Source organism: Canis aureus, chromosome 8 (genome assembly GCF_053574225.1).
Source record: "Canis aureus isolate CA01 chromosome 8, VMU_Caureus_v.1.0, whole genome shotgun sequence".
In the NCBI taxonomy this organism is placed as follows: Eukaryota; Metazoa; Chordata; class Mammalia; order Carnivora; family Canidae; genus Canis; species Canis aureus.
In genome coordinates, this window is record NC_135618.1 from 24,262,211 (window position 1) to 24,288,278 (window position 26,068).

Consider the following 26,068-nt stretch of genomic DNA (forward strand, 5'->3'; position numbering starts at 1 on the left):
AAACTTTTTTCTTCTTTTTTTTACCTTTCTTCTTAAAAATAAAAAGTTACCTCCTTTATGTCTCAGAGGCACAGCTGTGTTACTGGTGTGCCACTGCTGAGTCATCTGTGTCAGTCACTGTGTGCCAGTTAATTCTGCACAGTACAGGGTAGGAAAAGGACCCATCAGAGAGAGTCTACAGCATAATTAAGAAACACTCTTCTCATCCCACTGCTCTCCAGTATCTCTTCTTCTCACCTTGCCCTGTTTTTCTTCTTTATGAAATAGTAGTAGTTTTTCCGTCTCAGTGAGAAAATAACAATTCAGCTAACCCCAAATGACTTGTGCACCAAGTTCCAGATATGTGGCCTGAGAGAGATCTTGCCTAGTCATTTTCAGGCCAAATTTGAGGCATATAAAAGCAAGCCTACACAAATATATGAGGTCAAAAATTGTTAGCTGAATTCATTAAAGAAACTGGATACTATTTGGTTAATTAGAGGCTTTTTATCCAAAATAGGGCTTTTTTTCCTGTCTCCAGAGATTTTTGTCTTCATAAACCAAGCATTTTGCTTAAAGTAATCTCTACACCCAATGTGGGGCTGGAACTCATGACCCTGAGATGAAGAGTCACATGTTCTACTGACCGAGACAGCCCGGGGCCCCTAAACTAAGCATTTTTGGTAAAGCATTTCTAGTAGAGCTTTTTTTTTTGGGGGGGGGGGGAGGTCGGGGGGTAATACCCACACCAAGCCATGACTTGAAGTGAAATGAGATCTCACTTAAATCCCACTTCGTTTCAAGGTCTCCAAGCTGGCAATCAGTCTGATTATCAACATATGACAAATATTTACTTCTGTGTGTGTTTGTGTGTGTGTAGCAACGTTACTGGTACATAGTATGGTAGGCTTACAGATGTATAAGCACAAAGATTTTTAAGATTGATATGACTTGACTAATAAAGCAAAGATTATTAAGTAAAATCGTATATATATGAAAAAGTATTATAAACTATAATTATATAAATATAAGGCATGAATATTTTTTTAAGTTTGCAACTGGACACACTTTTGTGGTGTTTGTTTCCCCTAACTTCTATTTATCTAATTGGCCTCTTTTTTGTTCTTCATAGACCATAATGGAGTTATTTTAGAAGTCAGATTTGAGAGAAAACAGCAAAAAGATTTTGTCATACTCTAAACAGGGAGAAAAGTCATGTTTATCTTAAAAAAAAAAAAAAATCAGATCAGGATGGCTAACCAAAAAAAAAAAGGCGGGGGAAGGAGCTTATTCTAAGGCCACTTGGGAACCATTCATGTGGGTGGTGGCCATTTACTTCTCAATAAAACATGACTACTTACCATAGCAACCAGATAGTAGATGGTACATATGCTGCCTATGAGATACAGTACTTTAATAAAGAAATACTTGCAGTGAAGAGTGAACAAACACATAGGCACATTTTTATAATCTCATAAAAGAAAACAATATCTTTTGCAAAAGCATTTATATTTTCCTGATTTTTAATACCCAGCTACTGTGTGATAATCAATACAATATGCTATAAGCCATTTGTCTTTCTTTTTTTTTTTTTTTTTTTTTTTTTTTTTTAATTTTTATTTATTTATGATAGTCACAGAGAGAGAGAGAGAGGCAGAGACATAGGCAGAGGGAGAAGCAGGCTCCATGCACCGGGAGCCTGATGTGGGATTCGATCCTGGGTCTCCAGGATCGCGCCCTGGGCCAAAGGCAGGCGCCAAACCGCTGCGCCACCCAGGGATCCCGCCATTTGTCTTTCTTTGTGACTACCTTGCCTTTGAAAGTGATGGTTTTTATTTGTGTGCTTGTTTCAACAGGTTGAATGTTACATTTCAGAAGGCATCAAGTTGCAATGGGAAGGTAGCTTTTCTTTTTCTAGAGAAGAGAGTACAAAATGACTGAAATTCCTGCAAGGTGATACACCGGTTCCTGCAATTTTTCTAGGAGATAATATGTGAGTCATATTATCTCCTAATTTCCTTCAAGTTTCACACAGGAAGGAGGAGCCTGAGTGGTTTTAATGAACATAGGAGCTAGGTTGCAGTGGTCTACTGAGGAGGCTGCTTTTGGCTACAAATTAGATCCCCGTGCTTTTTTCATAGCTCATTTATGTACTTTGGCTACATGTTTACACTTTACAATACCCTAAGCTTTGCATCTGAAAGAATCTTGTATTACCTTGTTATGATACTACTCCCTGTGAGCTGTTTCAAATTTTTACAATAATGTTTATTTTGCATGTGCGGGATTATTCATGTATTATTATAAGTAGGTATAGTCCATATTTTATAAAAGTTAAATTTTTACTTGGAAATCATAGCCAAGGAACACTTTTTTTTCCAATGAAAGTAATTTAAATTGAAGTAAGACCCTCTAATACCACCATCTGTACAAGTAAACTACTTTCAGAGTAATTAAATATGCATATCTGATCCCTGTACTGTACAGATGAATGATGTTTTATTGAAGCAATATGCTATATAAATCCCCTAGGTATTAAAGATGAGGTACCAATAGCATTTTATATTCATGCAGATACAAATAAGCACAAAGAAGATATTTGAGCAGTTTCATCTTTTCTAGAAATACATCTTACCAACTTTTCCTAGTTAATATATTTTACCAAATAGTGTGATCAACATTTTTATTGGTCTAATGTTCTGCATTGATTTCAAGCTTCACCAGCTATTTTCATGTTGTATATATGTCTGAATTTATGATAGGTGCCCATTTACTTATCTTTTGCAGGTTCCCAGGGAGCTGAGCAATGCAGTGAAACTGAAATCATTATGTCGTCTGAATTCATTACAGTTGGACTTGCCCCTCCATGAAACAGCACTGCACAGCCAATAGGAATTCACGGCCCCTGCCCTTTATCCCATCATCATGGTTTATAGTCCATAACAAATACAAATACAGAAAAGAACCACAACAATATAATACATCTGACCTGCCAGCCTACTTTCCAGGGCTTTGCCTGACAAACTTTCATTTTTACTGCACAGGGCAGAAGCAAATGGAACACACTCTGTTGTTACCCCCTTGTAAGGCTGGACCTTGGGTTCTTAGTCCACATCTCTGACCATGTCATCACCACCAACTGTCATTGCAGCCAGTCTCAATTGGGAAATGCAGTCACTTAGTAAGATCTTCCAGTAATAAGTACTGGTGAGCGTTTATGGATAGCAATTTAAAAGTGGCTTACCAGTGCAGTGAAACATCTCAGTTGCTTTTATAAAGCACTACTATCTTCCAGTATCATTAGAGCTGACAGGTGAACTGGGCCTTAGAAATAGTCTGGATCAACCTAGGGATACTAAAGGAAGACTCTATCAAAGACATTTTCATTTCAGATCCTTAGGAATAGAATGTCTTTTTCTCAAATTGTTGTTAAGCCTTAGGAATTTGATAATCAGTTTTATTTTCCTTCACATCAATAATTCCCATTACAGTCAAATTATTTGTTTGCTGGAAAAGTGTTGGAACTCCCGCTTCTCTTTAGCGTCTTCTCATATTTGTGACCATATTCAAAGCGGGTAAAATTTGCAAGTGATATGGAATATTTATTTTATAATTTATACTTAATCATCCTTTAACAAACAGCTCAAGGAACTAAATGAATAATTTCTTAAACAAAGGAAATTCCAAATTGCCTTTAGAACAGAAGCACGTGGGATGCTCTACATATCTTACCAGTACTTTTTTTTGTTTTGGGGCATTTGACTTTTCTGTTTATTTGTAATAAGTTAAAAGGACACAAAATATAATACTTTATGCATCAGATTAAGTTCCCTATAAGATTTTATTGAAGATGTGTTAAAACTATGGTATTAGAAACATGGAATTGTCCTCTAAATATTTTCTCTTTGCCAATAAAGTTGTTGTTCAAAACTGACTACAGATTTCAAAGTCAAGCAGCAGTAGCAAAACAGAGTCCCACATACCTCAGAAAACTTTAATCACGGAATCTTACAAAAATTTATATCATACAGTTTGTCTATTCTCATCTACTCTGTATAAACATGTTTTTCTGTCAAGTGGCATTTAAGGCTCAAAGAACTGTTTGCAGAGAAAAGGTTTAGGATTTACTGGGGACTGCTTATGAAGTTCCAGATTCTCCCAGTCTGAAGCCTGTCAGATCTGATACACAACAGCCACTGCAGAGATTCCATAAAATTTAAACGACTCAATAAGAAAGGATAACTGGATAGTCTGTATACCATCATGCCCTGCTTGGAAAAAGTTGGGTTAGATGGGAGAGAAAGAGTGAACTCTGAATTTCCATATTTTCTTTACTGTCTGCAATGATTTTATATTACCTTTTTTAGATAAAAATAATGTATAGTTTTAAAAATAGTTGCCCTTGGCTTTAGGCTGACTGTGTGTTATAATTTTAGAACTCTACAGTGCACCATAATACACACAACTAGGTCTTCCTGATTCTTCTGTAAATACAGTATAATCACAGTGATCATCATCTTGTTATATAATGAGAAGGGTCTCACACAGAGTTGTTTTTTTACACTGTCTAGTGTCCTGGGACTAGGAGGATTCATGAGGACTGATAAGAGTATGGAAATGGAGCAGCCTTCAGAAGAAATTAAAAGCCGAACTATTACAGGAGGGTCAGGCAGGTTGAAATAAGCAGCAGATAAGCAGCTCTCTCAGAAATGTTTTCTTTCTCAAGGCATTTCAACCAAATATGAAAGCAGCTCATACTACCTTTAGTCTAAATGTAGAGTACCAAGTGAATGAACATATCTCTACTTTGCACATTTTCTGTCATCAAATTTCCAAATACTTCTCAGTGAAAATCTGAGTAGTAGAAACTTTTCCTGAAAACTTTGTCTCTTTAGAAAGTACATACTTTCTTATCATGGATTTCAAATACATGGTTTCTGAATGCCCTTTGAAGTAATCTTCAAATTCTTTATGCAACTCTAAATTAAGGATTCTTCACCATAATGTACTTTTATATATTCACATAAATAAACCTATACTGCTTCTGAGCACTTCTCTCACCATTATCCAAAATCATGGACCAACCCAAAAACTCATTAGTAATCAACATTATAAAACTAAAAAATTTTTGACCCATGAGTGTGAAAAGAAATTTGTAATTCAATATGGAAAATTATTTCAGATGTCTGACCAGCTTGCTTCTCCATATTTTCTGTTAGTTTTGTTTGTTTGTTTTGTCTGTTTTTGTTAATATTTCTGAGTGTGGAATTTTTGTTTCATCTTACTATTATTAGCATTGACATTATTATTATTATGTTTTTACTGAGATCTTGTTGGACCATTGCTTTTGTTACTAAAGGGATCTGAAAGATGAAGTCAAATGAGCCTTCTTAATGAATTGACTTATGCTGTAGTCCGAAAAGCGTCCAAAAGCATTTGCCCCCATCCTTCAACACAAATAAGGTTTTACCTTGTTTTTTCACACAATCTAACTTGGATATTTTCTATTTTGTTCTACTCCAGGAAATGTGCAGCTACTTGCAACTTTTAGGTCCTCTTTAGTTTTCTACCTTAGAGAAAGATGGTATGGTGTGAGCGATATTGAAACTATGCATGACTGAAAGCTTTCTCTTGTACCTAAATGTATATATTTATACATGTTCATGACCTTGGAAAGCAAAACTGTGTACACTTTCTAAAATTACTTCAGGACCTAAATAAAGTAGATTTCAAGAATAGTATTTTTTTATAATAAGGAAAATAACAATGATCCTATGTTTACAATTCTCCCTCAGCTGTTTTACAGATAGAATTTTAAAACAGATTTTTGTCTATGAAAGATAGTATTCATTTAAATTGTATTAGCATGAGATGATGCCACAATATATTGTAATCTATTTAAAATAGTTTCTTAGTCTCCTGAGATATTTTAAAATAGTTAAACTAAACTAGAGTTTCTACTGGGGAACAACTGAAACTCTAGAATTTTTAAATTATTATTATTCAATATTCTGCAAGGCAAAAGAAAACTTACACATTTGGGGGGACAGCCTAGGGAGCATCTCCTCAGACACTGAGGCACCATTTGGTGCTTAAAATCTAATATCAACTATGGTGTTGAAAATGCATTTAGTTTTAGATCTCTGGAAGAATATAATAAAGGCCAGATGTAAAATAGCATCTCTCGCTTAATTCTCAATTTTCTTATTCTGGAAGTAAGAATTAGAATAAAAACTATTTAAATGGGAAATACATAGACATTAAATTAAAAGAGAGGTTTGGAAATTAGCTAGTATATACCCAAAATAGAGATTATTTAGCCTCCCTAAACAAGAGCCTTGGTAGGCTTAACCACAATCTCACAATAGAAAAAAACTAACAAAAACATACAGATTTTGAGCTAAAACTGACTTTTTTTTTGCACATAAATGTTTATAGCAGCTTTACTTGTAATAGTCAAAAATGCAAATGTCCATCAATTAGTGAACAGTGGGTGTATGGTATATCCATACAATGAAATATACTCATCAACAAAAAGAAATGAATAACTGATACGTAAGTGAATCTCCATATTCTGCAGAGTGAAAGAAGCCAGATAAAAAAGTACATGCTATATGACTCATTTGTGTAAACTGTAGAAAAGGCAACTGATCTACATTGATAGAAAGCAAATCGTAGGTTTCCTGAAGACAGTCAAGTGTAGGAGGGAGGAATTAAAAACTAGTACAAGAAAACTTTTGGAATGATGGATACGTTTGCTGTCCTGGTTGCTGTAATGGTTTTATTGGTTAACGTATGTCAAAACTTACAAATCACAAACTTTAAATGTGGCATACTGTTTGTCAATCAAACCCCAATAAAGCGGTTAAAGAAAAAAAAATCACCAATTAAGACAAACTTGGCTTCCTGACTATCCAATATTTGTTCTCCCTTTCTTTAGCTTAATGGAACCCCAATTTTGTCTGTGGTGGTAGTCTGAATGGATCATCATTTATGCCACTCATAATAATCCTATTACCCTCTCTCTATCTGCCTCTTTAGCAGTTGTGAAAGGCTATATGATCTGAGACCAAAGAAACTTAAGCTCATGTCTGCTGGTAATGGTTCTGGGAAAGTTTTGACTTTTTCAATAAAAGATAGGGGCTCCTGGGTGGCTCAGGCAATTGAGCATCCAACTTTTGATTTTGGCTCGGGTCATGACCTCAGTTGTGGGATAGAGTCCCATGTGGGGCTCCAGGCCGGCCATGCAGCCTGCTTGGGATACTCTCTCTCTCTCCCTTCACCCTTTCCCCAACTCACTCACACTTTCTCTCTAAAATAAATAAAAATTGTTAAAGCGTGGGGGGGCTAAGATAGCTGGTTTAGCCTTTCCCTTTCTGTCTTCTTCCTTAAAATTAACCTCCTTTATTAAGAATTATCAAATCCAAACTATGGCTAAGATGAGGAAACTGTATCTAAATGGTAATGAGAGCAATATCAATAAAAACAACAAAAACTAATTGAAAACTATACAATGTATCTTCTGTTTCTGACATGAAAGAGGAAGTGGATACAAGTTTACCCTCTCACTATAAACAACTAGAAAACTGAACAAAATATATAAAGCAACAGTTTTTAGAAACTGAACACTGAACATCACAGAACTATGATTCCTCCCAAGAAAGAGAAAAAAATAAATTAAATAAGCCTTATTATCACCCCCAGGTTTCTGCTTAGACACACTTTCCAGACCATGGTGCATGGAGGGAGAACCCAAACAAACAATAGAAGTCTTCCCAAAATGAGAAGACAGGAATCAGCTTTTGGTAAGGCCAAGGAGACTAGAATTTTCAAAGGAGAGTACAAAAAAGGAGGGAGATATATACAGAAAATGCTTCAGAAATCTGCACACAGTCCTCTTGAGTATGTTAATAAATACTAACCTGCACACACCTATGTAGAAACTCTATGAAGCCAAGCAAAAAGCAACTTTTAGAAAAAGAACAATTATGGGATAGCTACAAAACAAATGATTCCTAGAGCTGACACAAAGCAGGAAATCATTCAAATCCCAAAAAGCCAGATTGAGGAGACCTCACTGACTATATGGAACATTCATTAGAGAACTCAGAAGGTTGACAATTTATTAATAGGGCTAAACATGGTCTAGAATAAATCCTACTATATACCTACCTTAAAAAACTAAAAATAAGACTCAGAAGGATCAAAGTGATTCTCAAGTAACTTGACTATCCTTTAAAAAAAAAAAAAAAACCGACAATGTCCGATGCTTAAAAATGTGAAATTCATAATGTTTGATTTGTAATCAAATATTATTAGATATAAAGAGCAACAGGAAAAACTGACACATAATCAGGAAAGACATCAATTGATAAAAGCATAATCAGAAATGACAGAGATAGTGGAAGTAGCCAAAAAAGATGTTTACCAGTATGCTCTAAAAATTAAAGAAAAATATCACCATAATGTGGAGAACAGAAGATTTTGCAAAGGCCCAAATGGAGTATAAAATAACTGAAATTAAAATCTCACTAAATAGTGTTAACAGCACAGCAGATACTGCAGGAAAAAAATCAGTGAGCTTCACAAAACAGCCATAGAAACTTTTCAAATGAAGCTCAAAATGAAAAAATATATCTGAACGAGAACAAGTCCAGAAACTCAGTAACCTATGGAACAAAATCAAGTACTCTAACATATGTATAACTGAACTTGCCAAAGGAAAGAAAAACGTGAGGACAGAAAGAATGCTTGAAAAAACCAGTGGCTAAATTTTTTTAACTTTAGTGACAAGATAAACTTATAGATCCAGGAAAACATTTAAGTTCGAGGATGAACAAAAATAAAGCCACACTGAAGCACACATCAACTTCCTGAAAACCACTGATCAGAAGTTCTTTAAAAAGACCAATAAAAAAGATACACTATATACAGAAAAAAAAGAATGGCAACAGATTTTTGTCAGAATCTTAGCAATCCAGGAAATAATGGAATGTAATCTTTAAATTGCTAAAGAAAAATAAATAACCTGTGAATATAATAATGAACAATTTTTAAATACTTGAAAAATGAAGATGAAATAAAAACTCTTCAGACCAACAAAAACTAAGAGTATTTATTGTCAGCAGGTTTTCATTTCAAGAAATGTTATAGGATATTCTTGAAACAGAAAATATTAACAAGTGAAAACTTGAAGCTATACAGTAGAATGAAGAAAGAAATGGTAAACCTGTGGGTAAATGTAAAAGAGTTTTGTTTCTCCATTTAAAAATTTCTTTAAAAAAATTCTTCAAGCATAATTAACCAATTAAATCAGAAATTATAATCAATGTCTTTGTGGAATTGTAACATACATAGAAAAAATATGATAACAATAGGCATTAAGGATATGAGGGGAAAATGAAAGTAAACTGTTATAAGGTTCCTATGTTTCACATAATGAAGTATCATGTGTGAAGGTACACTGTAACAAATTAAACATGCAACTTTTAAGTCTTGGAGCAATCACTAAAAGTATAAAACCAAGAGTTATAGATGACAAACCAACAGTGGAAATAAAAGAGATTCATAAAAATACTTAAAAATAAAAGGGAGAAAAAGACAAAAAGGAAAAAAGAAAAAGAAAAAATATAAGTAGAATAGAAAAAATAAGTTTGCAGATTTAAACCTAGCCAGACCAATCTTACTTCTACTAAATGTAAAAGGAAAAAACATTGCAATTAAAAGGAAGAGATTATTAAACAGACTAAGAAGAAAGTAAGACCCACCTATATTCTATCTGTAATAGAACCTGACTTTAAGTACAGATGTAAGTAGGTATAGATATAAGCATAGATGTAAAAATATATACTATGAAACACTCATTGTAAGAAAGCTAGAGTGGCCATAATAATATAAATGTAGACTTCAAGATAAGAAATGTAATCAGGGATAGAGACACTTCATAATGATAAGACATAAAAATCCTAAATATACATACATTCAGATACAAAGCTTCAAGTGCCTGTAAGAAAACCTGACAAAAGGAAGAAATAAATAAATTCACAATTGCAATTGCCATTTCAACATTCTCACTCAGTAATTAATAGACAGAAAGTAAATAGAAATATATATGTGATTTTAAAACATTATCAATGAAATTACCTAACATCCATAGAACACTACACCAATAGCTGGTAAGTACAGATTCAAGTGCACATCGAATATTCCCAAAGATAAAATGTATGCTGGGCCATAAAAGAAGCTCTCAATTATTAAAGGAGTAAAATAATACAGATTATGTTATCTTATCATGATAGAATTTATTCAGGGATTAATAACAGAAACTTATCTGTAAAATCCCCCAAATATTTGGAAGTTAAATACCACAGGTGAATATTGTACTGGAAATCCTAGTTAATGCAAGAAAATAAGACAAATAAATACTACATATACATTAGAATGTATATATAAATAATACAGTTGCATGTACAGATAATTCTGGACAAACTAAATTAATCATTAGACTATTACAAAGGTTCAAGATTTCTGCACATAAGGTCAATATACAAAATTTAAAAGCATTCTACATAGTCATGATAAATTATAATATTTAATGGAAATAAAGGATTTCATTTTTTTTAAAGATTTTATTTATTCATGAGAGACACAGAGAGAAAGAGGTAGAGACATAGGCAGAGAGAGAAGCATGCTCCATGCAGGGACCCCGATGTGAGACTCAATCTTGGGACTCCAGGATCATGCCCTGGGCTCAAGACAGGTGCTAAACTCCTGAGCCACCCCGGCGTCCCTATAAAGGATTTCATTAAAAAAAAGAAATGAGTATTTTTCAAATCAATTTCCTAACAAAATATCCTGTGAAAAACTAATACTAAAATTTATACGTGTAATTAAAGAACCAAGAATAGCTACGACAATTCTAAAAAAGAATTCATGTAAACAAACTTTTTACACTTCCATAATTAAGACAATATAATATGGATGCAGTGACAGGTAGACAAACTAAAAGGGAAAGAAAGCCCCAAAATAGACTCATGTACAAACAAAAATTAAATATATCTGTGGTGACATTATAAATAGTAAAAAAGATATAGTCTGTTAAACAAATGGAATAGGGAAAATTGGTCAAATATGCAAAAAGTAGAAACTGGATCCCTGCTTCATATTATACACAAAAATTCAAATAGAAATTAGTAATTTCCTGAATTGTATTTGAATTTGCCAAATGTTACATATGTAGAACACAGGACTGAGTAGAATTTCTTAAACATTACACAAAACAATACAAACCATAAAGTATAATATTAACATTTTTTCCAAGTGTTTAGAATAAAAATCTTTGAGTAAAGTAAAAATAAATAAATAAATAAAATAGCCAAAGTTGGAACAATTTGAGAAACAATGTAAATGGAGTAGTAGTGGATTAGAATCTAAAGTATAAAATAAATACTCGTAACTCCATATGGCTATAAATAAATGATTAAATAAATAAATGGGACAGAATAGACATATGTCCCACTCAAAGGAATTCTAAATAATTTATGTATACATATCATCTCTAAAGAGGTGGAATATAGCTTCCTACTACTTAACTGTGGACTGCCTATAGTGACTTCCTTCAAAAGAATGCAATATGGCAACGGAAAAAAATGAATTACTTTATAATGGAGAAACCTGACAAATACTACCTGAGTCAGGTGATTGATGTCAATATCAATAATAGTAAGTCATGTTGATAGTATGTATCCTTCATCTGATGTAATGAGAATGGCATTTCTCATCTGTGATTTTCCTTCCCAGAACCCTTAACCTCTGTATAACTATGAGAAAAATATCACATAAATTCCAGCTGAGGAATACTTCATCAGTATTCCTCAAATTATTAAGGTCATCAAAAACAAGGGAAAACTGAAAAACTGTCACAGCCAAGAGAAGCCTAAAGAGACATGATGACTAAATTAATGTGATATCCTGGATGGGATCCTGGAAAAGGGGGAAAAGAACATTAGGTAAGGAAATTTGAATAAAGTATGGACTTTATTTAATAATACCCTATATTTGTTCATTAATTGTGACACACTAATGTAAGATCTTAATAAGGCAAACTGAGTTTGGGGTATATAGGAATTTTCTGTACTACCTTTGCAACTTTTTGTAAATCTAAAACTATTTTAATCTAAAGGTTTTCTTAAAAAAGAGAGAAAGCCATAGTCTGGGAGAAAGTCTTTGCAGTATGCATAACAAATAACAATTAACATTGAGGATATATAAAATAAGTAAAAAGCATGTAATCTAAAAGAAAAATCATTAAAGAATATAAACTTTCAATTCACAGAACGGGTAATCTTAATGGCCATAAACATATACAGAGAAATTCAACATCATAATTCATGAGGGAAATACATATTTAAAGTAGCACATGAAATAAAATCTGATAATGTAGAAGAGGAAGTGGAACAGTGGCAATTCTCATGCTCTAATTATAGAGTAAAAATTATACCAAACAAAAAAATAGCCCTACACTGAAAACAATCCTGAAATCTGTCAACAGTAGAATGAATTATGATATATTCATAAAATGGAATACTATATTCCAATGAGAATGAACTGCAGCCAAATGCAATATCATGCAAATCTCACCAACATAATATTAATCCAAAAACTACACACAGAAGTACATACTCTACAATTCCATTTAGATAAAGTTCAAAAATAGACAAATCTAACCTTCAGCATTAGAAATGAGATAATGGTTACTCTCAGGAAAAAAGACAATGACTAAAAGAGGCCTCAAGGAAACTTCTGAAGTCATAATTACAGTCTGTTTCTGAATCTGGATGCTTGTTATTTCAGTGTGTCAACTTACAAAGTATACATCTGTGATCTCTGCACTTTCCATAGATATGTAACACTTCAGTATAATTGCAAAAAACCAGAACAAGACAAAACACACAAACATGTACTTGAGGAAACTGGGAGGGAATGCTTAAAGATGAATTAGGTTCTATTTTTAAGTTAAAACTTTAATAAATAAAAATTTAAAAATTTAAACAATTAAAAAAATAGTAACAGAGTTCCAAGCATGAAATTCACTAGGAAGAAAGAAGTCTAGTAAGAAAAGCCAGAGCAGGGGCACCTGGGTGGCTCAGCTGGTTAAGTGTCTGACTTTTGGTTCAGATCATGATCTCAGGGTCCTGGGATCCAGCCTTGCCCAGCATCAGGCTCCCGCTCAGTGGGGAGTCTGCTTGTCCCTCTGCCCCTCCCCTCACTCATACATGTACCCACACACTTGCACTCTTTCCCTCTCAAATAAATAAAATCTTAAAAAAAAAAAAAAGCCACAGCAGATACAAGTCCTGACTGTAGGCAATGAATAATGCCCACTGTGATGGGCATAAAGCAGCACATTCTAAAGTAACTCCCTGAGTGTGATATAACCCTTCTGTTAGTTTGATAGGGTTGTCACAAAAAATGCAACAGACTAAGTGACTTAAACAGCAGACATTTATTTTATCATCTTGGAGGCTAGAAGTTCAAAATCAAGGTATTACCACCTTTAGTTTTTCCTTGGCTTGTAGTTGGCCACCTTCTCCCTAGATTGTCACATGGTTTCTCTTCCACATGTGCCTATACCTGATGCATGTGTGTGTGTGTGTTTCTAGTTTTTTTAAAAATGGATTTTATTTTTTAGAGCTGTTTCAGGTCCATAGAAAAACTGCAGAAAGTAATTTCCCATATTTCTCCTCCCCATACATATATAGCCTCCCTCATTATCAACATCTCCATCAAAGTGGTACATTTGTTACAATTGATAAACCTACATTGAGATCTCACTATTATCCAAAGTTCATAATTTACATTAGGACTCACTCTTGGGGTTGTACATTCTATGGGTTTGGAAAAATGTATAAGGATATATATCCATCATTATGATATCATACACAGTATTTTTACTGCCTAAAAACCTGTGTTCCATCTACTCATACCTCCCTTACCTCTCATCTCTGGCAATCACTTTCGTATTGTCACCATAGTTTGGGCTTCTCTAGAATTAGTTGGAATCATATAGTATGTAGCCTTTTCAAAATGACTTCTTTCACTTATTAGTAACATGAATTTCAAGGTTCCTCCATGTCTTTTCATGGCTTAAGATCATTTCTACTTAGTGCTGAATAATATCCCATCTTCTGGATGTTTCTTTATTCATTCACCTACTAAAGGATACCTGGCTTGTTTCCAAGTTTTAGTAATTATGAATAAAGCTACTATAAACATCCATGCATAAGGTTTTTTTGGTGGACATAAGTTTTAAATTCTTTAGATAAATATGAAAAAGCATGGTTGCTGGCTCATATGGTAAGAGTATATTTAGGGACAGACCGGCTCTTTAGCATTTAGAGTTAATAGGAGCTATAACTACTTCCAGAAACTACAATGCAAAAACAAGGAAGATTTGACCAGTCCATGTCAGACTAGAAGTTGTTCCACAATCCATAATACTTTTTTCACCTCCACTCCCTTTTTCCATGTCCACATCTCTTTTACTTCTATTTTTTCTTCTTTCCTATTTGTATCTGCCAAGTACTTTCTTCTTTTAATGTCTGTTGATAAGTACTCCCATTACTGTGGGTATATTTCTTCCCTCACTGTTTGTCCTCTTTCCCTTTTTTTATCTCTCTTCCTCTCTTTTCTGTCTTTCTACTTTATCTTTTTTTCACAAACTACACCTTTCCCCACTTACATCAGTCATTGTGTAGAAATCAAGTGGATATTTTAAAAACTATGCTATATTTAAGTAAAATTTGTTACTTCTTGATTTTAAAAGCAGTCCAAATATTAATGTATACAATTTTAAGGGAACTATAAATTAGTTTTATCCCAAAAACCAGAGGAATGGCCTCCTCAGTGTCAAGGTCAACTCTACTTCTTCAGGAAAATCCTTAACCTCTAGATTAAATTAACACCCTCATCCTGCCTAGCATGTACTAAGAAACTTAATAAAATTCAACTATTATTTTCCTTCTTATTTAATGACTTTTTTCTGCTAACATATAAATCCTGTAAAGTCGGGGATTATACTGTTCTGTAGACCCTATAAGCGCCAGTACCTAGCTGAGTATTTGGAGCACAGAAGGCGATTAAATGACGTTGAATGAATGAATAAAGTAATGAATAAAAAAATTCAGCCCATCTCCATTTCCATCTTGTCAAAAATACCCCAACTTTCTCAATCTTTGTAACTCATCTTTAAATTGTCTACTCATTCCACAGTTCCGTGAAATTATGAAGACTAGAAGAGAACTGTGGAGAAGGTGATAATGAAGCCATTCTCATAGGCAGTGGGTTCTGAGATAAATTCTGTAAATTTAAAAAGTTTCTTGTTGTGGTCTCATCTTTAAACTGTAACATGCCACACAATTTTCTCTTTTCCCATTACCCCTTGATGCTCCAGAAACAACTACTCTAACATTGCCTCACTTTCTACCTCTTAGCCTTTCTACTTATTAACCACAACGGGCCTCTTTTCCTTACAGTTTAGTATCTAGTGTTTCTTATTCCCATCCTGCAGTGTGTGTGCCTGTTTTTTTTTTTTTTTTTTCCTAAAAGGGTAAAACACCAATAAATGAAGATAAATTATTGGCTTTGTTCCAAAACAAGCTTGTTGTTTTAGGACCCCAAACTGTCTCAAACATCATTAAGAAGCAGCAGGCCACCCAAGGTTGTGCATCAATTAGCAATTAGGTCACACATTGGGTGGTTGGAGGCACTCAGCCTTTGGCCTTGTTCCTTGCAGCACACCCAAGCAGGGCACCAGTATCCAAACAATGCCCACCCTGCTGTATCTTGTTCCTTAATTGGGATAACTTAGAGATGCTAATGTGCACAGGCAGGCCCTGTCGCTCCAATTAGGCCTCATTAGTGGCTCTGCCAGTGGTGACCACTGCAAAGTGATATTTGCTCTTGGGAAGGCTTTGTGAGGTGCTCCGGGTTCCTGCAGAGAAGCAGTAAGGACATGTTTTACACTCTATCCAGCAGCAAACTCCTTCCCTCGATCTTCTCCAGCCCCTGTCAGTTTAGAGAGTATTACTTTTCCGGTTCAGTTTTACGACCATTACTACTGCTGCCTGGGGCAATAGGTGGAAATTCTGACAGACACCCACTTGGAGAGGACTGGTGTATGCGTCCTCCTTTCCCTCCACCCCTCATTGATTTTTAATGAAATATAGAAAATTTCTTCAGAGACTGGCTTCTGAAACCCAAAGACAATTCCTCCTTGAACCCCAAAGTATCCCATAAATAATTTTTAGCTGTCTAAAAGCAAAAACTAGAAGACAATCATCTTGAAAAATGCATAGGGAATGAAGAATACAATTTGTTTTAAAGTGAGAGAGAATTCAAAATGACAAATTTTGAGAATGATGCTGTTAAATTCTCCACAATGGGAAACTGGTCATTGGTCTAACCAAACCTTAGAGAGAGGCACATGTCCACACTAACAGAGGACTGTAGACATTTTAGTCCTTGCAAATTTAGTTTAAAAGGAGAGACACAATGTGATCCTTCATGAGGGTCATTGACACAATTCCATCTAGTTTATAACCACTTTTAGAGTTTAGCTCACAATCCTTGCAGACAAGAGCTCCTTAAAGACAAGGATGGCAAAACAATAATTCCCTGCATTGGGATGGGGCAAGACTGGGTGGACATGTGATTAGAGCCTCCTGCTCTATCCCCTCAATTCACTAAAATGTCATTAGAGTTCTTGTTTTAATATTTTCAATTTTTTTCTTAAGAAAAGGAGGGAGTGAAATAAATACACTTAATGGATAAGACTAGAGACAGACTGATCAATAACAGATGACATTAAAAAATGGCAGATCTAACAGTGTCACTTCCTTGCAATTAGTTATTTTTAAAAATCCTTTTTCTCTTTTTCTTTCTTTCTTTCATTCTTTTTTCTGACCATTCACATTCCAGCAGCTGCCTGAACTCCTGGCATTGTAGTATGTATCAAGACATTCACAACCTAAAGAGCTGTTAGGAGAATCATAAGAGTAGAGCTTTCCTAGTGGCCATTTCCATCATGTGATTTTTCCTCCTAGTTACTTGCATCCTTCTTCCTGCCCCTTGACTTGTATGAGCAGTTGCTGCAGAGATGGCAGGATGTCAATGCCCCCAAAATTGAACCTGTGATTTGTTTTTCTTTGATTTATGTTCTTGTAGTCAATAAACTTTATAAAGGAAAGTATCAGACTGAACAATCAATCAAAGATAAACAGATTCCTGTCCTTTAAAAGCATTTCAGCCCAGTAGGTGAGTGCCTCATTCATCTTTTGCAGGCATGCTTTTGGCCTTTCCACTGAGACACAACCGACTGCTCACTACAGGCAGCTTTTCTACCAAAGGGCTGCTGCAGTTGAGCTGAGATTCATCAATTTCATGGCACCAGTGGTCCTGATATGGTATCATTTTCAGGATCTAAATGGTTAAGCATGCTGTTTGCATGCTGAGACCTGGCCTTTCCATCTACCGGTGAAAGGGGAGAGAAATGAGTAGTTTTAAACACCTAGGTTTACACTGTATAGCTCTATAAAAATTCTTATGTACTTTTCTTTTTATTTTAAAAAGCCAAATTCCTTCCTTGCAAAAGAGAATTCCCTCTTCGTTCTATTAGTGGTTTCTGAATCTTCCTTCGAATAAGGCAAATGTCATCCTGCATTTTTTGCTTCTCCACAGCACAGATGGTGTGCATATGCAGATTGGTGATTTTCTAATCAATACAGTGGCACTTGGGAATATCTGTAAGTATTGTAATAATGCATTAGTCAGGAGTGATGTTGTAACACACTGAGATCATACACATAAATCTAAGACACCATGTCTAGACACTCCAGGGAAGATGGCATGGCATGGGTTAGAGCAGGCATTAAGGGAGGGCAATATTTCAAATATGATGGGAAAATAATGCAATTTGCAGACTTTAATAAAACCACTGGGGAATTAATTTCAGTAGGGGTACATTCTCTCCCCAAACATTCTCATTCTTATGTTTGCTTCATGGACACTTGTAATGAGATACTTTTCACCTGTTATCTCAGGCATAAACACAGAATGGGATCTGTGAATTGAGCTAGATTTTTAATGTGCTGAATATGAAAATAATCCCTTTTAGGTAGTGCTTTAGCTGTACAAAAGTGCATTATGCAAACAACACATAGACAGAATAAACCTTAGAGATTCAGAGTTAGAAGAGCTTATAAATTAATCTCCTACACATACCTTGAGCGTGCACAGAGTCCACTCAATCATAAAACTTGACCAACTGAACCAGCAAAGTTTTAATAGGGATGGGTTTGATGATGAAAAGTGAAAACAATATTAAATATACATCCATTTTAACACTTCCCAAAAGTTACAGGCTGGTTATAGTCTCTGCTACCTTCAAGCCATTTGCTCTGGAGTCCTTTATTTTAATCAACCAAACTCAGTTTAAATTCTTCAGGCTGATGACGGACCTGATGTCATACACTCGCCTTAACAGAAATGCTGTGATAAAAATGTTAAATCAAATGTAGCCAGAAATGAAAACTGTATTTTCAAGCCAAACACAAGTATAGAATGCACAGACTGGCCCCAGACCCCCTGCCTGTTCAAGCAGTAACACAACAGGCCCCTGGTTCCACACACTGCTTAGCCTGTCCTCTGGTTGTCATTTTGGTCCCCTGCTGCCCAAGCGAAGTCCCCTCAAGTCTAAGGCCAGTTCGGTGCTTCTAACACTCTGAAGGCTTTTCAATTAAAATGCGAGAGAAGTGAAGGCTAGTTGGAATCAACCCAATTATCTCTGTAGCCATAGAAATGCACATGATAAATGAACTCCAACCTTTTCCTTTCTGATGACAACTTGGGCTCTGAATAGAGGTGTGATTTTTTCTTTTTTTTTTTTTCTTTTCCTTTTTTTTTGAATGTGAGGAAGAATGTGGTTTTCTTTAGTAGAGAGTGAAACACCACTTCCTTGGCAAAATATCTCAAGGCATAAGTTTCCAACACCTGTATAATTTGGTTTTATAAAGGCATAGGCTTAGAAAAAAAAATTTTTGTGGTCTCACACTGTCCCTGCTGTCCTGAGGGAAAGTACTTTGTAGCATCTTATTTGCAGAAGTCTCTTCTGCAGCCTTATTGATTCATTTCTTTATTATGCTAATTTTAAATTAGTGTTTCTAAATATTTTCCTCTGTATCTTTCTTTCAAAAATCGTTTTTAAAGGGGGAATAAGAATACACACAGAACATAATAAATCTGTCTCATTTCCTAAGCCCTGACCTACTTCCCTCTTGGTGAAAAGCCCTTTTATTTACATTGCTACTACTGGACATAAATTTTGTGGGAAAGGTAATTAAAAAGCTCAGTAAGAGCAGAGGTCAGCCTATAGTTTTCCATATTCCTTGGTTCTCCTCCCATTCACACTCACCCAGAGGTCCCTCAGTCCATGTTGCTCAGTGCATAGAATGGCCACAGAGTACTTCAGGAACACCTCAGTAAGTAACATCCACTGCAAACACAAGACACAGTTGCTCTCCCTTTCACATTGAGGAAAACTAGAAAATTCCATCCTAATATTTCTTCTATAGCTCTTATTTTATCCCACTATTTTCTTTTTAACTTTATCAATCTTTCTGTCAAGTGAAGAGTACATGAGTCCTTGTCCTTTTTTGTCAGTCTGCCTATAGTTCAAAATCCTACTGGACTTTATCCCATTTGAATTCTTAGTCATACTATAATCAAAACTTAAATCATCATGATCTTTTCGCTATCTTTTTCTGTCTTATTCTCAGGACCACTTTAATTCCCTAGTTGACATTTAAACATTTTATGATAGCTATCACCAAAATATGTGTAAGACTGTGTCCTTGCAAACACTAACAATTTGACTCACTTTTTATAATCCACTTCACCAATGATCTGATTATCCACTGTCAGTTTCTCCTGGCTCCAGAGAAATTTGAGATGGTCATATGATCACAGAGATAATGAGTATTCACTTTTGTTTAATATTTTGTAGTTTACAAAAGTGCATTTGGGAACATGAAAAATAGTAGTCCTGGTTGGGGAAAAGAAGAAAAAGGAATAATTATTAAACAGCATGTATGCATGATCCTTCTTGTGAGTCAATGCTAAGGATATCAGCCTGAAGTTGATGGTTAAAAGGTGTTTATGAGGGGTTGAGCATTGTTATCAGAAGGAAGAGATCTCAAAAAAGAGACATTACACTGTCCCTCAGAATGGGGTCAATGAAGGGACAGCCACAAAATCATAGAATTCTTCATATCAAGATCAATCACAGGTAAAATTATTTTTCAGGAGACGAAGTTCATTTCTACATTTTAACTTAATCTCTTATTGTGGCCATTTCTTCCCCAAGACCATCAAAGCTGTTTGAATTATATAATAACAACCTTGAGGCTTACCCTCCATGATCTTGTCCAGCATTGGATCCCACATGTGACAGAAGTTCAGAGGGAAGACTGCACTAAAATATCTGTGAGAAAAACTGATTTCTTTGGCTTAAGGCTTTGTTTGCCTGATAAAATGCAAATATCCCTGTGGAAGATAACATTTTGTTAATCACTTATATTTCAGTATTAATGATATTATTAGATCTTTACCTAATAACAAGTATTAATGCACAGTTCTTAGAAGCTTATGGCAGAGAATATCTCAGAGAAATGAAGAGTGTGTCACCCAACTGGGGAAGGAGGTTGGGGAGAAGTGAGAATAGTGAGAAAGTCATAACAACTGAAATCTAGTGACACTGAAAACTCATTTCTTGCTAATCATTATGCCCTGAACTGTCCCTACCTGATGTTGCAACTATGGAACAGGTATTTCTAAAATAATAAACAAGTATTGCTAAAATAAACAGTTCTCTGTCTACTCTCCATTTGACTCAAAATTGAAAACAGGCACTAATTACCATTTCCCCAGAATGCAACATTATGCCCAGAGATATGGAGCATGGGGTAAAAATGCAGATTTCCATTTTGTGGTGTTTACCAGGAATGCTGGGCTCCCTCAGTCTCCTCATTCTTAGTCCCCTCCTATTTTCTACAGCAGATCAATTTATCATCAGATGGCAGATTACTGATTAAACCAGTCTTAGAATCAGTTTAAGTCTGAGTCCTCTAGAGACAGAATCTGGCATTTCAAGGGCTATGGGTTTCATTCTCTCTCTCCCTTCCTCCAATCATTTTAAACAAATGACAACATAAAGTTCTTAGAACAATGCTGAAAGTAATTTGAATTATTCACAAAATATTATTTCTCTATACTATTTTTATTCTTTTTTGCAACTACATTTTTTTTTACCAATTGTGCATGAAAATAAGAGGACTATTTTTTCTTTTGTTTCTCTTCTGACATTATTGAGATAATTATTATGTAATATTTTATATCAATAATGCCATATAGGGATGCCTGGGCAGCTCAGCGGCTGAGCGTCTGCCTTCAGCTTGGGGCGTGATCCCGGGATCTGGGATCAAGTCCCACATTGGGCTCCTTATGGGGAGTCTACTTCTCCCTCTGCCTCTGCTTCTCTCTCTGTGTCTCTCATGAATAAATAAATAAAATCTTTGAAAAAACTAATGCCATACAAAAATAAAATGCCATTTCAAAGTATCTGCATTAAATTAAATTGCCTGAACAGTCTGGTAAAGTGGATGAGCACCGGATCTGTAAGTCAAAGTAGACCCAGTCCCAGTTCTGGCCTCCCTTGGCAACTCTCACAGCCGATCTAGGACCCAGGATCCTCTTGTAAGATAAAGGGGCTGGACCCTTTAGCAACAACAGGATTATTCCATCTTGTCTGCCAACCCAGACCAGTTTGCTAGTTGATTATTTGAACTGCTGTGTTAAGAAGGACTACAATTCCCAGTCCTTGTTCTTCCACTGACCGGCAACATCTGTCAGAAGCAAAGTGGTAGAGCGTAGTAGGACCTGGACCAGATTCTGCTGCACTGGAGCTAGATGATCTTAAAATGGTCCTCTTACCTCTGGAAACTCCACTCTCAACTACAGAGTAATTTATTTTTGTTGTTTTTAAAAAAATGTACAGAGGTATAAAACTGAAAATTATCAATTTATATTTTAAAGAAAGCTGAATATTATCAATAAGTTATATATTTAAAAGTAAAATAAGTTATTAATAGGGCCAGGTAAGCTTTATATTTATATAAAAAAATTGTCTAGTATCAACAAATTCTGCCGTACTATTTTAATCTATTTTGTCGACACCCAGTGCTTAAGATAAAAAAAGTCATATAGTTCAATTCTCTTTCTTAGTGCTGCTGGCACTGGGGTGAAGTAATTCCACCCGAAAAAAAAATATTTATGGGATTTCATATAGCCTCATATGTTTCAGATGAACCATACTTTTCATCTAAAAGTACATGATTCTTGTCAGGAACTGTGACAGGCAGTGTTTAAGTCTCATTTTATACCAGCATATTCAATATGAAAAGATTATAATCTATGGTTGATATTAAATTAGGAAATCCCATGTGATCACACCGTATCACAAGTTGGGAATAACTTTATTATCATCTTGTCTTTTTTTTTTTAAAGAAAAAAAAGTCTTTCTTTTCCTTAATCGGCAATATACCCTGTAAATAATGTTGTTCCCTTCACACTGAAAACCATTTAATTCCCCATTATCTCACTTCATTAGCCAAATGTCCTGTTTAGGCAAACTCTGAATATAAAGCACATTATAATGTAGTAGGAAATAATATTTAGAAACAGCCTTTAACTGAAAAGAAAAACTCAACAAAACAGAAGTCAATGCAGATGATATGTATTCATTACATTCCAGGCTATTTATTTCAGAGATCTAGTTCTATTATGATTGACCTTGAAAATCAACCGGGAGAAATTTCCACATGTTATACTAAGTTAAACATGAATTCTGGGACAGGCAAAAGTAACAAAAGTTAGAAATTAATTTTTGGTAAAAATTTTGAATATAAAAAAGACCTTGGACCAAACTAGAAGGGCATTAGGGACCAGGAAAATCCTGCGTATCACCAGCCCATATCCCCATCCATCAGGAAAATCCTTTGAAATGTAGAGGCATATGAAGGAGTACCTTTAATAGAAAAAAATGGTTACAAAGAAGAGTTTGCACTGCGTGTATAAAGGAAGAAGGCCATCCCCAAGAGAGAGGTATGGGAGAGGCCATGGGCCACAAGCAAACAAACACTTCAGACATGTTAGCCTCTGCTGGTAAAACCACTTTCTTCATCCTCTCAGATTTCCATTCTCAGTTCACTGCTCACTCACTAAGACCAGGAACCTTTCCTTAAAATAATGGGACCTAAGACAGTCAACCAAACAGAAATGAGCCTTCATTGTTAAACTCAAGTAGTCACCTTAACTAGGAGCAGAGCTGCAAAGAACTGCTTTCCTCTCGAAGCTCAGAAAATGAGACATAGCAAATATCAGGTAGGCCTTCCTGCTTCAGTTACTTCTTCACACTAACTAAAGGAGCTGTTTTAGATCCTTTTCAAGGATGAAAAAAAAGATCCCTGAAAAGCACAACCCATATATACTATGAAATAAATTTTCCATTCTTTACTTAGTACTGTAGTAGATGATAATATAGTATCATTATCGTAATGCTACTCCTCCCTTGCTAGGAATACCTCCAAGGGAGGATTACGTCTCTTATCCCATTGATGTCAGACTTAGTCATGTCTTCTTTGGCCAATGAGAAGCAGAAGTATCAAGTGCCACGTCTGAGTAGAAGATTTGAAAGCCTTCATGATGTCACATGATTTCTCTTTTTCTCCATTTATGGGCCTGGCAAAGTGTTGCTAGAAAAAAAAAAAAAGTACATGCAGTTAAATTTGAATTACATAAACATCAAATAACTTTTTTGTACATGTATACCACAAATACTATATGGAACACATTTACACACATAAAATCATTTATTGCTTATCTGAAATTCAAACTCAACTGGGTGTTTTATATTTTCATTTGCTATGTTTGGCAATCCTTATTCTGTAGGATCCCAGAGAGTAAGTATTCTATTGGTCTGTGTCCCAGAATAAAGAGCAGGTGCAATAAGACCTCAATGGATTTGAAGCCAACCAGAAATGCAATCAAGCTTTGTGGTCTCAAGCCACTTAGAGTTGGAGGTCACTGTTTCTGAAGTGCAACCTAGAGAAACATGACAGATAAAATCACCATACATTCCTCACTAAGATACTAATGAAGCCCTTAACTAGGAGAAGCTAGGGAACGTCCCTCTGGTTCTAGTCTGAATCCTTTCTATGATACTCTTCACATCAGCTTCTATGTCCATTGCTTATCTGCACTGGTTCAGTCTAATGCTCTTCTTTGTTGGTTTGTTCACTTCTTTTTATTAGAACCCCCTCAGTCTTCCTAATTGCATCTACTGTGAATTTGGTCTCCATGACACAGAGGTTTTACTCCCCTGACTATATGCATTTCATCAAAAGTATTTCTAATATTTTACCAATATTGATCAGTCCCTAGTTGCCACTACAGAAACTGGGTACAAATTCTGGAAATGCTAGAAAGTATATACAATCTCTGCAGAAATACTCACTACAAAATGTATTCTGGTTATGCAATGGTGGTTCCTACTAGTGACTGAATTCCACTAGACAGAGAGCCAGGGGACTGGCTTTACTGTGATTGACAGAGTAGATATGACAATTGGCCTCATGGAGTTTACAGTCTAAAAGGTTAGATAATTTCCCTTGACTTAAGAAAAATAAATATATTAAGTAAGGTTTGACTATTTTCTCCTCTTTAATCATCATGCCTCCAAATTTACTCACATGCTCTCTTGCTTTCAGTTTTATATCAGAATTCTCATATGTCCCTGTATCTGCAGTAGCTGCTGGTTAAACCTTTTTACCGTCTGCTAATATGAGCTTTATAATTTAATTTTTAATGCTCTTTTAAGTAAATTTATAGTTGGTTCCTTTAGAGAATAGGCCACATTTTACTCTTGTATGTGTTAATTCAAATATAGCACTCTACCAAATGCTCACTTTCAGTGGATGCAGGGCAAGAGGAGGGTGCAGTAAAAAAGAAAGAAAAGAAAAAAAAAAAAAAACAGTCTTTACCTTCAAAGAGCTTATACTTCCAGAAAGAATTAAAGCTCATATCTCTAAAATAATTAACTATATATGGCACAAATAGTAAATGTTAAGAAAATGATTAAAATAATAACAGCTATAAGATTTCAGAGAATGAAGAGCCCTCTGCAGGCTCAAGAACTTGAGAAATGGGAATTAAATGTAGCTGTGAAGAATAAGCAAAAGTCTCATTGGGCGTAGAGAAAGAGGGCAGGGTCCTATAGGCAGGATACATGGCAAAAGAACTTAGGTGAGAATCAGCAAAGAGGGACTTTACAGAAATAATGAAGTGTCCCTGCCACAGGTATCCTAGGGGCAGCTTGTAACAGATCCAGAACACCAGACTCAAGAGTTTATATCCTAATGACAATGGATACAAATAAAAGTTTTGAACGAAATAATGACATAATAAATTCTAATTTGCCTCTTCTTAACAATATATTTGTCGCCTTTATTTTTTACATTAGATAGAGTCTAGACCACATATTTTCCGATCTGTGTGGGCATATATGTGTGTGAACACAGGTATATATGTGTGTATATCAATGCGACTGTTAACCATTCATGGCCCTAAGACTGCTTTCTGTTCAAAACTACATTTTCCTCTCATGGAACTGCAAAGGCAGAAGGTATTCATGACACATATTTTAATTGCAAGTGACAAAAACAAAACAACTTGAAAGGCTCACAGAAATAGGATTTATTGGGAGAATAATGAAATATCCCATAGAATTCAAGAAAAATCTCAAATGGAAGGGTCAATAATGTAGCAGGGCTAAGGCACTACCAGAACCACCAGGAAATGGAAGACTATCTCCAGTTAATGTACTTTTTTATTCATCTTTCCATTTCTCTTTCTCTTTGTGTAAACCAGTTGGTTCCATGTCATGGCATAAACTTGGCCACTAAAGGAGCTCTAAGATTAA

General features: G+C 35.1%; 2 long non-coding RNA genes across 11 annotated transcripts in view; one reads left to right on the plus strand and one right to left on the minus strand.

Annotated features, from left to right (window-relative positions):
• LOC144318515 (uncharacterized) overlaps window positions 1–3,913 on the plus strand; it is a 42,978-nt gene extending 39,065 nt beyond the window's left edge. For all 4 annotated transcript variants that reach the window (XR_013384482.1, XR_013384483.1, XR_013384484.1 and 1 more), the window contains 2 exons: window positions 1,836–1,972; window positions 2,767–3,913. This is a non-coding gene — a long non-coding RNA (uncharacterized LOC144318515). The remainder of the gene's footprint in view (window positions 1–1,835; window positions 1,973–2,766) is intronic.
• The window catches only part of LOC144318516 (uncharacterized), a 483,084-nt gene that overhangs the window by 349,495 nt on the left and 107,521 nt on the right, over window positions 1–26,068 (minus strand). For 5 of the 7 annotated variants that reach the window (XR_013384489.1, XR_013384491.1, XR_013384488.1 and 2 more), the window contains exons 2-5: window positions 23,673–23,843; window positions 19,913–20,077; window positions 19,448–19,528; window positions 3,224–3,334 (exon numbers count right to left, since the gene is read on the minus strand). This is a non-coding gene — a long non-coding RNA (uncharacterized LOC144318516). Of the gene's footprint in view, window positions 1–3,223; window positions 3,335–18,023; window positions 18,526–19,447; window positions 19,529–19,912; window positions 20,078–20,444; window positions 20,578–23,672; window positions 23,844–26,068 lie in introns of those variants that run through there. The other 2 variants (XR_013384486.1, XR_013384487.1) reach the window with 2 other exon arrangements.